The sequence below is a fragment of the Acomys russatus genome, chromosome X, assembly GCF_903995435.1.
Source record: "Acomys russatus chromosome X, mAcoRus1.1, whole genome shotgun sequence".
NCBI lineage: Eukaryota > Metazoa > Chordata > Mammalia > Rodentia > Muridae > Acomys > Acomys russatus.
This window is the reverse complement of record NC_067169.1, coordinates 110,306,379-110,323,523: the sequence shown is the minus strand read 5'-3', so window position 1 is coordinate 110,323,523 and position 17,145 is coordinate 110,306,379.

The window sequence follows — 17,145 nt, the reverse complement described above, 5'->3', positions numbered from 1 at the left end:
TGAATGTCCTTTGTCCTGCTAGTCACTGCACAGATTTAGACAAATATCACAAAACAGATTTCAGGACTATCAGACAATTTTTACATAGAAAAGGGTAGATTTACTTAGGTTTGAAGCAATTTTCAACTCTGTATACTATGTCTCAAATCTAGGAAGATAAATTGACATACGGCAAAACAAAATGTTGTATACTTAATAGCATAGTTGTTCAGAAAAGGAATGATTTATGCTCTGCTAGTTCTCTTGACAAATTATATGAATCATAAACCAAGCAGTAAAATTAGTGATGGTTATTTTGACAATGACAAAATGTAACTAAATTATGCATCAGTATCTGAATTTCCAGTATGTATAATTGCACATATACCCCTAATTTTATTTATGAATATTTTCAAATATGATGGTATATATTCATACATATTCACACACTCTCAATATACATTACACATTGTTATACATAATACTCTTAAATATATGCCTTAAAATTACTGTTTCTCTATAAATATGAAATACATTCTATGAGTTTGAATTTTTCAGTCAAAAAATGAGAATACACATATACTTGTTCATAGTTTTTCTTTGAAAAATATATTAAGTAACAAATTGTTAAGTTCCATGATTGGTATCCACGATGAATTATTGATGCATGTATGTGAGGGCTTCATAGGTCATGACTCTGTTTTATTTCCTATATAAATGTCCATTCTATTTCTCAAAGTTAAAATATTTATCTGAAGCTCAACTTCTCACCCACAACATTCCATTCTTTGATGCTTAACTAGAAAAACTCATTTTCTATCTAAGACGTCAATCAATATTAGAGAATAGAAGTTTTAAACAAGAGTAAAAGAAGTCCCTTTTACAAATGTTGAATAAGAACACACCAATCATCTTACTGTTTACATAAGGCCATACTTTGTGATGAAAATGGCATGTGCAATATATATATATATACATATATATACATATATACATTCTTAGCTTTTTTCTGCACTTTGGCCTCTTCTTATATACAGTTACTCTAATTTTCAAGTCTATTAAATATTAAATAATGCTAGAACTTTACCATGGAGTCTTTGGCCATAACTGTAGATTAGTTTTATAAAATTTTGTTTTTTCTATATTGTTAAGTCAGTAGCAGAAGAATCTCGAGAGGCAGTTTCCCTTCATACGGGTTTTAATTCTATCAAGTTACAAGTATAAGAGTTATTGGCTCTCTATATTTCTATATTTTTAATATTATCTTAATGACTTTCAGACTGTATTGTCAACATAGACTGCTCATTTCTATCTGGATGGCTCATGAGGATTAAATAATTTGTTATTTAATATTCTTTTTTCAAAGAAAGCCCAAGAACTAGGTATATGGATATTCCCATTTTGTCACTGAGGAAAAAAAAATGAAACTCAAGAGACTGTATTTTATATTTACAGAGAAACAAATTTTTAAAAATCAGAAAATCACTAGCAATTTAATATGTCCAAATATAACAATATGACAAATAAACAACAGTCATATCCAATTAGTCGTTACAATAAGATCAGTAGGATAATCCTACATTTTCTACTTTTGATTACCTCAATTATTCAACCAAACAAATTTCCAGATTTTGCTTTTGAAATTTCTTCCACCTTCTTATTTCTATCCTTACCAGCCATTTAAAACTATAATTAGCTTTGCTAGAGTCATCCAGACTTCGACAATTTTTTCTCTCCTTAATTTTATTCATTTGTCATTTTCACACATTAAAGAGAACGCTGATTAGGCTATTGCTTTACTAAGCACTTGTTAATGGCCCAACCTCCTCAGAAATATGTACAAGTGTCTCATCTGGGAAAACTACATTTTCATGATCTGATATACACCCAGCACTATCTCATAATGCGTGTCTTTTTTATTTCATTATTTATTGAAAATATTTTTCATACAATCTATTCTTGCCATGTTTTTAGAAAACATAAATATTAGACATTTAGTTGGATTTTAACTTCATATTAACAACAAACACTTTCAACTGTACATATAATACATGCAGCATACTTCGTACATCTAGTTTTAGTTCATGCAAATTATTTCCTTAGAATTTAATTACCATAGATTTAGCTTAGTTCCTATCACATATAGGACATCCTCGGTGATTCAAATGACTGTTATTATCATATGCCAAAATTGTCATTTTTGTGTGTATTTTCATATAATTAAAATTCCTTAGGAATACAGATCATACACAATTTGTCTCTTGTCTCATGGTCTAATATGGTGGTAGACATAATGCAGATAATTGATACTTTCTTTTCTTTCAAGATTTACTCTCTCTACATATTTTTCTCCATGATGTGTGTGTGTGTGTGTGTGTTGTATACATTTACACAGACCAGAATAGAGCTAAATATCACCTAGTGTGTTGTGAGCTATGCAAGATTGGTGCTGGAAAACAAATTTGAGACCATTGCAAGAGCAGCAATATTCTTACTGGCTGATATAACTCTCCAACACCTTATTAAATATTTAATGAGTGAATAATTTCTTAATACTCACATTCAATTTATTCTTTCTTCTGAATTGTAAGACCATGTTCATCACTGCTCAAAATCAAGTTAGAAGTGAATGTTTCACAAAAGGTGGAGAGGTAGCATCTATTCTAAAAGCGATGCCCAACCTCACAGTTGATAGGTGGGATAATTCTGCCTAAAGTTAATATGAAAATGAATTTAATGAAAACAACTACTTATCTTTTGGATTGGGAAGTTTGCCATGGGGGTCTTGCTATTGAGTCTAGGATAGCTTGCAACTAACTGAATAGCTTCAGCTGGCTTGAACTCATAACAACCTTCGTGCCTAAGCCTCTGAGATACCTGGAATTATAAGAATTCAATTATTGCTTTGTTTACTTTTCCTTTTGATGGGGCCTCACTATGTAGCTCAGGCTGTTCTCATACTTGTTATCTTCGTTCCCCAGTCTTCTACATGCTGCATTTACAGGTATTTGCTCTTCTTTTCCTCGTTCTCCTTTAGACAACATTGTGAAATGTACTCTATTTCATGGACTTTAAGTAACTGTTTTGACCTCAAAAGAATCTGATGTACTGCTTTATAATCTTTAAATTTTGACTTAGGAATCATACATCTTTAAACTCATATATTTGCTACATTTGAAAGATTTACATGTATGAGAGACTAGATATATATCCTGGTTAACACTCACAAAAGATTCTCATCAGTTTTAGTTTATTTTTATCAACTTGACACAAACTAGGGCCACTTAGGAAGAGAAAATATCCATTGAAAAACGACTCAGCATGGCCTATCATCATGTCTGTGAGAGATTTTCTTAATTTCTAGTAGATGTGGAAGACCCCAGTGGGCAACGCATCCCTAGACAGATGAGTCTGAGTACTATAAGAAAGCAAACAAGCAGGCTAAGGAAACAAAGCAATAATCAGTGTTCCTTGTAGTTTCTTCATTGCCTTGATGTCATTCAATGATGTATTAATACGTGGACGTGTAAGGTAAATGATCCATTTTGTCTTCAAGTTGCCTTTAGTCATGATATTTATTACAGCAACAGTAAACAAACTAGGACATAATTTTAGCAGATACATAGGTAAAAAATTATTTTTGATAATGTCCTGCATTTTATGTTACCACATTTCTTTACCTGGAATTTAAAAAAGGGTATATTGGTCTATCCATTAAATAGTGAGTCAGCTGCAAATTTGATATTCAACCCTATGCTCATGGAAAGCACAAACACATTAATCAATGAGTAAGCAAAGGTTAGTCAGATAGAGAATCAGAATACTGAAATAAAATGCCTGCTACCAACCTTTCCCATTTTTAAAGAATGCTCTTCAGTAGTTCACTAAATTATGTGAGAATCTTAAAAGGTATAATATTATTCAGCCCTTGTCGCACAGGTTGGAGCAAAATACAGTTTATATTATCAAGGCACCTTGCCACTAGCCATTGGGTAGATTCTAGACTTCACAGCCTGCTAAAAAATCACAGATGAAAATTTAAAGGTGAATTTATTAGGTATTTTAATGGAACAAAGGACCATAGAGTGGCCAGCATAAAACAATAGAAAGAAAAATTTATTCTTACAGTTCTGCATAGAAGTTCAAACCCACAATGTCTCTAGTATTGGCTCCATTTGCATTTTCTGAGTCTCTCTCTCTCTCTCTCTCTATCTCTCTCTCTCTCCCTCCCTCCCTCTTCCTCCCTCCCTCCCTCCCTCCATCCCTCCCTCCCTCTCTCTCTCTCTTTCATTCTTTGCCTTCTTCCAAAAGATCATTCCTAAGTTTGTAACTGCATTACTCTATTATCTGATGTTGCTATCTCCACATCAGTGTCTCCATCTTCACATTATAATACCTCTTTTCCTAAGGACATCTGTTGTATTGGTTGAAAGTTTAACCTAAAATTTTTATTCCTTCTGCAAAGACTTTATCCCTAAATACTCACTTTTTCAGAATATGTAATCATATCTTTTAGAGGGATACATTTTATCTAAGAAGACTTTGCCTTCTGCTTTTCCAAAATGCATGTCTCTTACATTCTCCAAATACGCTAACCCTGCCCTAATATCTCCCAAAGTCACATCCTATTCCAGCATTAGCTTTCACACAAAAGTATCAAGCATGTAATTGTCACAAAAGCCCTCAAATCTCATTATCTAAAATATTTAAGTAAGATATTGGTAAGACTCTTGGTATGGTCTATTCTAGACAAAATTCCTACCCATCTATGGAACTGTGGAACCTAGGAGAGTTGTCTGGAAGACACTATCAGTGATAGGATGAAAATAATATATGCCATTTCATAAAAAGAAATTAGAAGGCAGTAAGAAGATTGTGAGTCTAAAGCAATGTCACAATAGAGCAATGTAAACTTTATTACACCCAGTAAAGGATCTTTGCTGGTAAATGTTATTTAGATACTGCACTCTTTGCTTTTATTTTCATGTAGCGATCTCATGTTGTGTATGTCTACATAATTTACTCATTTTTATAAAAACTCCAACTATGCTGAATTAGGGTTCACTCTAATGTCCTCCATATATCTTCAAAAATCATAATCACAAGTGCTATGGGTTAGAATGTTAATCTTTTTTGTGGGGACACAGCTCAGTCTATAATGGAGAGAAATCTATTAACACCTTGACATTTTGAGCAAACATATGACCTGTGTGCATGTATGAGGCGTATTATCTTGGCAAATTACCATTTCTCAAACTTTCTTCACATTATGAAAGGATTTCACATGGAAAAAAATATTGAGGCGTGCCATCGAGAAAGTCCTCTAGTGTGCTTTGACAGCTACCCTGTGATTTCCTGATGAAAGTCTTATATAAAAGTAATAATTCAGCTGTATCTCAAATGCAAAACAAAAGCAAAAACAAATGAAACAAAAACCCAAAAGTAGAAAGTGAAATTCCCCACACATAGTTTAAGTATATGGGTAGGTGTGGCTTGTCCTTTCTTCTTGCAATAAAAAATTATTATTTTTGTTTTGATATACTAAATTATGAGACTGTTCTAAGGCCCCGATTATGTAACATGGTTTCTGTGGAAAATAAAAACATAAAAATCCTATAAAATCGCAGAATTATTTTTGAATAGAATATGAAGTTATTTTGTGAGCACAACAACTTAATCTTACTTCCCTTTTAAGCCACATGTCTGGTAACATTTGGGTGACTTCCATATTATTTGTGAGATCCAAGAGATTTTTTGAAATGTGTTCATTTAAACAAACATGAAACCCTTTACACATCATCTATCATCTATCTATATATCACCTACCTATTATCTATCTCTATCTACTTACCATAGCAATATATTATCTACATATCTATAGCCTTCAATCATCTGTGTATTTATTTATATATTTTGATTAAAATTAATGTGGCACAAATTTTTAAGACTGATTTTAAGTCTTAGCCAATTTCCTTTCATCTATATAGAGCTGAGGAACAAATTATAGTTTGCAAATATTAAATGTAAATATGCTTCCACTAATAACATTTTAGTTCAACTTGAGTAATTTAAGTAACTTGGTCATAATAATGGGTAAGCTAGTCACTCATTCATGTAGCTAAGTTGTGTGCCAATTGAGTTACATGTGAACTATCACCAGTAAATTTGGTGGTATAGTCACACTGGGATTTAAATCCATAGTGGCCCCACTTCTAAGAAAAAAATCATCTCCCTTTCTTAGACTATCACCTTTTATTAGGATAGGTTATGGTTAGCTAGAAGAAGGAGCAGATTCCTCTTATTTCCTGCCACCAATTTATTCTGTGCTTCGAGATTCACTTTCTTCAAAATATCTGTGTTATTGTCAATATATATCTCAGAAGCCATCAGGGATTTTCACTGTTGAACATATTAGGTGCAAATGCCCCTTTATCTGGAATACTTACATACTTTAAATAAACTGGGGAAATTGTGTATTTTGTACTGAATAAACTTGTATCAGAACTGATGGGACTCAGATAAAACTGTTTAATAGAACATCTATGTCATCAAATTCTTGTATTAGAATGGAACAAAAGTCTTTACAATGCTACCAGTTTTAACCCTAAATATTGTATATATAAGTAAATTAAACTCAAGGCAAAAAGAAAGATGGTAATAGAGATAAGAGAATAAATTAATAAAATTGAAAATAAAACTAGAATAGTAGTATCAACTGAAAAAATTTTTTTGAAAAAATAATAAACCTTTGGGAGTGTATACTAATCCCTACTAATCTCCAATACAAATAATAAATACAGAAATAAATACTTTTCAGGAGCTAAAGTATTGCTGAACAATTAAAGACTATACTAAAATGTGCACATATAAAAAGATAACAGAAATATGCAGAAAGTAAAATTGGCTGGACATTGAAAGTAATCGCATAAATGACAAAATGTCTTAAGATTGCTCTTTGTTTATAATTGCTTAAAAACATGGAAAAATAACTAAATAACTCATATCTATAGCAAATGAATACAGAATGAAACAAGATGATAAGAGAAGGGACTACCACTTAACAACAAGGAAATAGTGCTGATTAAATAATAAAGGTTGTTGATTTATAAAAATGGTATTGGTAAAGATTTTTGTGCTTATTAATTCAATTAATTTTTTGGAAAATGAACTTTTGTTTTAAAACAGCAAAATCTAGTCCAAGCATAATGGTTCATTCCCATAATCCTAGCACTCTGGGGCTGTTCACAGCTGCTCAAGTCAGTCTGAGTTATACAGTGAGTGCCATCTGATAAAACCAAAACACCACAAACCAAAATACCAAAAATCAAAACACCAACAAGTAAAATATCTAAATATTATACTGAAATTCCACTGTAAACAATATGCACTAGTTTGTAGCTGAAAAGCAGTAGAGCTGTACTTAGAGCAAAAGAATTTGCTGAAAATTATATATTGATGTATTTCAGCAAGAAAGTCTTCATCCAAATAATAAGGAGAAAATGTTCACCTAGATAAGTAGATTGTTTGTCTCTCTTTTTTTTTTTTTTTTTTTTTTTTTGGTTTTTCGAGACAGGGTCTCTCTGTGTAGCCTTGGCTGTCCTAGACTCACTTTGTAGACCAGGCTGGCCTCGAACTCACAGAGATCCGCCTGCCTCTGCCTCCCAAGTGCTGGGATTAAAGGCGTGCGCCACCACCGCCTGGCGTTTGTCTCTTTTAAAAGGGAAAGTACAGGAATAAATTTTTTGTGGAGAAAGAATGTAAGACCATGGGGAATCATATAAGTGGTCATTTCTGACTTCATTAGGACAGGGTGGGAGTGAAAACATGAAACTGGTGAATCATTAAGTATAGGATTTAAGTGTGTGACCCAAACATATAATGCGTTCTACTGAAAAGGCATTAATAAACTTATAAGCCATAGCACTTTTATATTTCTTTGTGCATGATCATAATGCATTAACTTAAGAAGCCAAGTACACTCTCATGTGGTAAATCTAGATTTATGTGTGTATGTGTGCGTGGAGGTTATGAAAGTAGAAAGCGATGACTATGAGAGGCAAGAAACAAGCTAAAAGGTAAGAGAGGGTAGTGGAGAACATGCAATGTGAAAGTGGGAAATATCTGTTTAGAATGAGGAAGAAAATCCCCAGGATGTGAGGGAGGGACAGTGGAAAATGAGTAATAATAGAATAAAATGATATGTATGGAAATGTCACATTGAAACATATTGATTTGTATGATAATTGAAAAACTTAAAACATTATAGTTTACAGAAAGAAAGCATGGGTTGAAAGAAAGAGAATGCTAATTGTTTTTGTGGAAACATTGTATCATTTATAGAAAATCAAAGAGTAGTAAGTGCATTTCTTAACAGAATTTGTAAATAATAGCAGCAATGGCTGATAAATATATTTTTATAATGTAACTTATGTAGTATAAAACTTTTACAAGACACATATAGCAACACTTGTAATTACAAAAAGTGATCCTTGAAATCTCTTCACGATATCATCTCTATACTGCCTTTCAGATAAATATAAAATGCAACCATGTCTTTAAGAGTATGGTCTAGGGGTAAAGATAATACACATTTTTGAGTGGAACTTGATTTTTTTTAATTGAGGGCATTACATGCAGGCAGTTTCCTCTTTATGCAGTAGTGTGTTTGAAGCTCTGGGGGAAGCCAGATGACTAATCACGGCTTACTAATTGGATTGCATTTTTTCTTTTTAGTTAAACAAGCAGTAGGCTTGCCAGAGGCTGGGCAGAATCCAGCAAGAGGTTGGTTGGAACTGTAAACAAACAATCTAGAGAACATGTGTTTTATTTTTGGTAATCCAAAGCACGTTTTTAAGTATTTGTAACATTTTATAATTATAAATATAATGTAATTCATATGTGTTCATAAATGATAGAAAAGTTCAAAATTATAAAAAGGAAACAAAGAAATTACTTTTATTTTTGCTCGGTACTCTCTCTTGTACATAAGTAGTCTATATAAACATAAATCTGTATCCTACAGTCCTTTAATCTTGATTTTAATTGAATAAGATTGAAATTTTGGGATATTTGTCATGCCTAGGCAACTTAGATTTTCCACTTTGCATTATAGGGCTTCTACTCCATGTTATAAGGCATCAGTAGGAACTGAATTTTTACTTTATTATAACAAAAGATTCATATGAGATCTATGAAACAATAATTTTCACCTTATTAGCCATCAGGAAATGGAAAGCAGTGATTTCAGAGAAACAGAAGGCAAATGAGGTAAATCCTAGAACTGCCTCTGTTTACTACCTGGGGAGATAATGCAGGATATAATATATCTAGCGAGGAGCAGTCTCCTTGAATTGAGTATATAGATCTGGGAGTACAGGGCTAGGGCACATGTAAGCTAGAATCTGTAGGACCAAATATCCAAAGTGGATAGCTCCATAGGAAAAAAAAGGCTAGAGCCCACATAAGGCTGGCCATACTTTTTCCTATGAGTCAGAATAAAAATCCTCATGATTTATGAGGCAGGAGGTTAAAGTGTTCTGAGGACTCTGGCTTTAGCGAGGAGGCAATATTAGCCATCACTAAGCACTGTCCCCACACACACATTCAAAGCAATAACCAAACAGACCACACTGATTCCTAGGAGCTTAAGTAGGTCCCAGCAGAAAGGTCAAGGATATTTATAGAATTATAAATATCCAGAATGCAACAAGGTAAATTCACAATTCTGTGTGTGACATCCAATCAAAAGTAGCAGACATGCAAAGAAGCATGAAATTAAGATTGATAGTGAGGAGGGAAAATCAATTGATTAAAACTGACATAAGGTCAACAGGCCAGGACATTTAAACAGCTATTATAACTATTTCATATATTTAAGAAAAATAAGTAAACTGTGTTTAATACAGACATGGGGAGCCCCATACAGCCTCAAATGAACTTGAATATATAGCAGTGCATGTTTTCCAAATTCAAACAGCAAAACAGTCTAATTATTAAAAGGCTAAAAATGTTAGGTAGCACTGTGAGAATCTGTTAGGCAACTTGAGGTTCCAAATCTTATTCAGTTGGACACCTCAAGATAAAAAGAATCAAAGGGGAATTGAAATTTTATTTTGAAAGAAATGATAAATGAAAATTGGAAAAATGTGATGCCAGTATAACACAATATCCCATGTCTTCCATAACTTAAAGATTTCTCACAAAGAGTTGGTGTCTAGCAGTAAACATGAAATTTCAGTCATCTGGCGTTTATTATACAATCTCACCACCACTTTGAGATAAGTTCTTGTAGCTACATAAAAAATTAGTTGTTTGAATGTACATTTGTATTCCCTTTTCTGGGCTCCAGACTCTACTGCCTACATGTAAGGCCTCATAGTTGCTTATCCTGACTTAAGGATTATAGATAAAGATTCGATCCATCCAATCGAATGGTGTGTTTAATGACAATCACACCAAGGGATGGTATACCATGAGAAGTGGCTCACACATATAAGCCCACACTCAAGAAGCTAAAGCGAGAGAATAGTCAACAAATTGAGGTTAACTCATGTTACAGGGTGACAGCTTATCTCAATACAACCAAGCAAGCAAGGTGAGGGTCCTGGCTGAGATTGGGAACAGAGATTCACAGCTTCTCCAGAATTTTTGCTTGTCATTTAAGAGTTGTAGAGCTGTTCCAGTAATTAAGTGGATGCATAGGTTATTTTTTGAGGGAGAAGAGGGTAATATAAAAACTGTTTTAAGGAAAGCCAACATTTTTAAAACCAATAAACACGAAGCAAACTATGTCAGTGCACATCACAAACTGGGATGGGGTATGTGAAGGAGGGACTGAGAGAAGAGGAGGGAGGAGGCTTTGATCAGGATGTAAAGTGAAAAAAAAAGTAAAGATTTTTTAAAGGACTGAGCCACATATTCTTTAAAAGGAATATACAACAAGAATACAAAGAATTCACCAATAACAGCTTTGTGATACAAAAAAAATGTTAACAAAAATTCTTCAGATAAATAGAATATGGGGCCAAGTATAAATGGGGATACTACACAAAAGTAAAAGAAAACACAAGAAGTAAGTGAAATGTGTTTGTTCTGCTAGGTACATGACTAAGAAATAATTTATAGCTTAAAATAGAAACAATACCAGTATACAGAAGGATCTATATCATTTGTGGGCATAAAATAGATGCGGACCACATAGCAAAAGCAAAAAGAGATAGAGAGATTAATATACTTGTCTGGTTTTGTTTCTGGCTAATCTGTGCTCCAATAAGTAAGTCCAGATGTTTGCATTTTTACAAGTGAGGCCTTAGTACTACAGTAACCAGGGGAACTTATACATGCTAGAGAATATAAAAATAGGCTGCATATTCTCCAGTGGATTGCCCATACCATGCAAGTACAAGTAGTACTAATTGGACTCCTGGGTTAAAAGGAAAGAGGACATGTAGTTGGGAGGCAGGGTTGATGGTTAAGGGTATGGGAGCAGTAGGAAGGGCTAGTTGAAGGTGCATATGATCAAAAGACATTGTGTAGATGTTTGAAATTCTCAATGAATAAATAAAGTATATTTAAAAATAAAATAAATATAAATATAATTTAAGTTGTGAGAACATGGCTATTAGAGTACGTGCTATAAAACCCAAATTAGTTTTCTCAGCTCCACATATGGGATGCTTATAAGAATAAATTTGCCTTATGTTCTGAAAAGGAATTCAGCCACATATTTTAAGAGATTTACATGGAAGAATGGGGAAATAGTAGGACCCACAGGGTCCTGGAAACCTACAAGAAGAACTTTATGACAGGCAGATCTGGGTCCTGGGGTCCTCCTCAAACTAAGGCACCAGCCAAGGAGAATATAGGAAGTAAGCTTCGAACCCCTACCAAGACCTAGCCGACGAACATGATATTCTCCACCGTTGAGTGGAGAGTGAGATCTGACTCTCACACGAACTCTGATGCCCCTTTTCTGACCACGTCCCCTGGATGGGGAGGCCTGGCGACACTCAGAGGAAGGATAGCAAGTTACCAAGAAGAGACTCGATACTCTAAGAGCATATATAGGGGGAGGAGGTCTCCCTCAATCACAGACATAGGGGAGGGGAGAAGGGGGGAAGTGGGAGGGAGGGAAGAATGGGAGGAAACAGGGGAAGGGCTAACAATCGAGATGTAATATGAATAAATTAATAATATTAATTTTAAAAAAAGAAAAGAAAAAAAAGAGAGAGATTTAGGTTGAGATTAAGCAATTTATACATCAATCCAGATAAATGTGAAGCATGTTGAAGGAGTAAGATGTCAGATGGAAGTAAAGTAATCTAGGTTCCCTACTCTTGTTGAGAGAGGCGGAATATGACCCAAAAATAAGTTCATAGGAGGGAAACAAGGTAAAATCAGCAGGATGTCCTTATTGCTTTGTAAAAGCACTAGGCGAGAGCTTTCACCTGTAGGAGAACTTAAAGGACAGATAATGAAAGAAGGTAACGATAAGGATTGGGACTCAGTAGAAGAGAAGAGTTATGGTAAATCTAAAGGGAAGGTTGTGCATTAGAAGAAACAAAGATGAGTATTTAGGGGACAGGGTGTATGCACAGATATCTGGCTTTAAGGGCCATTGAGGTATTGAGAAAATAAGAAATAGATCATAAGGTATGCTGGAGATACAGATAGTGGTGGTCCACAGGATGCTGACAGTACCAGAAATTATGACCGCAAAATTGGGTTTCTAAGCATTGGGTGAAATGAATTCCACATAGATGGCTATGAGAAATCCTGTGTCTGAGAAAGGATCTTCTGATTCTGGGCTTTTTATTTGCACTTAGAGAAAACCTGGAGTTTTGCAGCGAATGCCGGGGCCCACTGAATCCAAGAGAAAAGAGAGTTTAGAGAGTGGGTAAAACTCTGATCGGACTATTCTCACAATAATATAATTGAAGTGCTTTGGCTTCCTCATGTTCATTGGCTAGACTTCTATGGAAGCTTTAATTTGAATAATGAGTCCCTCATGTAAAATTTGGACAACCACTGTCCAACAACTCTCTAAAATGCATAATGGAATCTTGGCCTCCAGATACTTTGACAAAATATTGTTTCCAAATACTTCACTTGCCATAAGGAACTTTACTTATTGGAGGACTCCTGGATGCCTGGATATTAGTGTTTATAAAGCCAGAGATTTATAACTGACCTGATATTGAACACTAACAACACATACATTAGGATCTATCCACAAATACACATGCATAAGCAAAAGTGTGCATATGTGTATTGAAAAGGACTTGGAGGGAAAGAGTGAAGAAGAGAGAGTTTTCTATGTATTTTCTTTCTTTTGGTTACTCTCTGGCTTTATCAAGATTCATGTGGCTGCATTTGAAAACAATCCTTGTTTTCTGAAGATGAAATGGCTTATATATGTAGCCATAGACCTTTATTACCAAATGGACCTCTGTTGATGCAGCCTAACATAATCTGTAGGTTAAATTAACTTCTTGTCACGTTCACCCAAGTCATATCTGCATTGTTACTAAAGCAATTAGTTCCAGGGCATCTTCACTCTAGCTTTGCTATCTTGGGCTACATAGTTCTTTTACTGCTTATTGGATTTCCTGCCTGTCTCGGCTGCAGCATCCATTCCTCACACTACTCAATCCTATAGCCCCAGCCTCCATGGATGAATCACACAAATCAGGAAAAACATATACCATTCTGCAGGTATCAAGACAGCCTTCTGTTCCTGTACATTGGCCACAGTGCATTTAACCAGTAGAGCACTGACTAATACAAGGAGTGATATCTGGAATGCCACTGGACCATTACTTAAACCTGTCTTATTACACAAACTTGAAATGTCTGGATAGTACCTATTCAATAATTTTTAAAGCTTTTTTCATGTACAGTGTCCTGTATAACCACCACACACCATACCCAGATTCCACATGTTCTCTCTTCCTAGACTCTTCTTGAGACCATACTGACCTCTGGATTCGGGGCTGAGTACCAGCTATTCTTGGTCTCTGGGTTGGTTTGTTGTATACCGTCTTCCTTAAGAACCCTAGGAAAACTTCTCCTCTGGATCCTTCCTTAGATGAGAGGCTACAGAAGGAATGCTTACCCAGATTGGGTCATAAAGATTTGAACAAATCTATATTTTTCTTTCTTACAAGAGAGAAGATTTCTGTTGGTGTATTAGATTTGTGGATCATATCCATAGGGATACCATTACTCTTGATGTCATTGCCTAAATCGAACCTCTTATGGGTGAGGATTAATTTTCTGATTGTGTGAATGATAAAAATGCCCCTAGAGGCTGATAATTTCTAGACCAAGGGTTAAGGAAATCATATCTAATGAGATGTGCCCTGTGGGGGCATCTCTCAGATGGAAGGGTTGAGATTTCTTTGCATGGCAGAAGGAATAGAAGAAAAAGAAAGACCTCCCTCTTCAACCTGTAGCCATTTTGTAAGGGTGATAAACTTATTTTTGAGTGCTTAAGTTTCATGGCTTAATCATATTCCAGGGGACCATACACTTACATTCTGTTGTACTGAGAATTAAGGATTAAGTTTCACCATGAATTATATACATAATACAACCATTAAACCAAAACAGGAGATGCAGAATGAGGTATGTGATATTTTGTCAAGGCAAGGTTAGATGAATCTGGGCCACTATATAAAAGCCATGGCCTTTAGTGGCAGCTACAATGATGAGCTGGTCAGCAAGTTAGGTTGCTGATTTGGACAAGAATGTATAAGGACTAACAGCCATGGAGGGGATAATGATGAAGAAAAGTTCTGTGACTAGCTACCACCAGGGCATAGTTGGCTATGTAATTTTCTGGTAATAAGAACAATAGTACCCTAGTAGTAAAAAGAAGACAGAGCGCACATTAGGCTATTTTCATTTCTTCTTTAAGTATTTGGACACAGTGCCCTTTTGTCAGCAGAACCATTTTCTTATCGTGAGAAATGAAGTAAGAAACAAAAGCATGCCTTGGAATGGGAGGAAGGGAGCAATATGTACTCTAGATAAACTCTTGTCCAGCCTTGGAATGTGTCGGCTGTGTGATCCTGGAGTAATTCCCAAGAACTAGAAGAACGAGAAGCTTTTAAAAATAATAAAACTGAATTTTTTATTACAGATATCATTATGAATTGCCCGCAAAATGTTTTGAAGCACCCTTCTTACAGTTAAAAGGGAAAAAGTGGAGTTACCCTGAATGAGTCAGGATTGGTAGGTGGCTTTAGGTAATCAGAATTGAAACTTGGTAGTAGAGAAGTCCTGAACTAAAATTTAGAAAGGACTTTAAGTTAAAGACGGTAGATAGCTGTGATCTGAGTAGATAAGAGGATGAGAAAATAAACTTGTACTTTAGCCAGAACACATTGGTGACTTCATTGTAAATGGATGTTCCCAAGGAATGAAGGTTTTTTTTTTTTTTGTATATTTATTTATTGATAACCAGAACTTCTGAATTGTTCAGAAGTAGCAGCTTTTGATTGGTCTCTTTGAAGCAGGTTTGAAATCTGGCAACACAGTGAGAATGCATTGCCAGGAAACACTTGATGCCATCCCGCAATCTATATGGTAATGAATGGAAGTTAGCTTTAATTATTATTAATTAGACACAGATCCTGATATCCGCCTCCTTTGTTTCTGTTGTTATCCAGAGTATGTCAGAAGATGTAACTCACTGAGGAAGAGAACACCAAATCAGAAAACAACAACTACATGTGCTTTGCAAATAACAACCATAACATTTTCCCTAATAGGCAATGTATTATTGGGGGCTGGAGGGCAAGCCTGACATGCTTAAGCGTTAAAACTGGAAATTCCTACAGTTAAGTAAAAAACCTAGGACTTTCTTTTCTTCCCTCTTGACTGTCCTTTCTCTGTATACACTTTGTATACCAGCTCCTTGACATTTCCTGAAATTGGAAAAGTGACAGTCAAGATCACCTACTTTAATGCATTATAGGAGAGAGGGCTCTGACTCACAAGGCAGGGGAAAGAATGGTACATTGTAGGTTTTAGGCAGCAAAACAAAACATGTGTGGCATTCTGTATGGGAAATCCAGTGCATGTACTGAGTTCAAGTGGGCCAGGAGAGGATTCCAGGACACCCTCCACAGGCCATCAGCTAGGAATTCCTCTCTGGTTTAACCACAATCTCAAGGGAACTGCTCAGAGCAGTTGTTTTCAGAAATTTTCTTTTCAGACTTTTCTTTTTCATCTTAGACTCACCAAAAATGTGGTCTGTGATACTTTTCCTAGTTTAATGGAAAGCTTAACCCTATGGTATTTTTCATGACTTAAGAACAAATTTACCCTCAAAGTTTTACAGGTTGCTAAATCCCCCAAAAATGCATTAGTTCTGGGCATTTTCACATGACTTCTGATAACCAGAGCCCTCCTTTGTTCCTTCTTTCAACTTGTTCTTTATGTCTTAACATATATCTAACTATGCTCCGTATATGAAACCTGTTCGTAGACTCTGCCACTGGCTCATAAGGGATGCATCTTACTTTTCCATGCAGCCCACCCCAATATCATAGTATTTTCTAAAGAGAAAATGCTCACTTCACATTTGGTGGCTAAATGATTCAGTGAGCAGATTAAATAAGATTGACAAATATTTGTTTTCTTGAATAGGTCTGGAAAATACAGACTTGTAACTTAACAGATTAAAGGATTAAAAGAACCCAAAGATTACCTATAGAATATATTACTCTATATACTTTCAAAATGTTTTAAACATCAATCAATGTATTGCTAATATAATTTGCAAATTGTAAATCTCTAGTATATATCTATCTTATATTTCAAGGACCAGAATTTGAAAATATCTGCCAAAAGACAAAGATGAAACCACTAATCACTATAAAGCACAGGCTCATAAAATTGTCCTCCATAGTCATCTACACTTACTAATCTTGGCTTCTCTCTTCTATGGGATTTTGGAAACCTGCTTCAAACAGAGGAAAGTGAATTGTGGCTTCGGCCCTTTATTCTCATCTATCAAAGCCTCCTTATATCAGAATAAGAAAAAAGTAGAGCCACATATATTGACCTTAGTCAAGAATTCTAGAACATTCATTTTGGTGGTTTCATCCAGGGCTCTTGAACTCCATGGTAACTCCGAGTATAAAGGATGGCTGTTAGGCA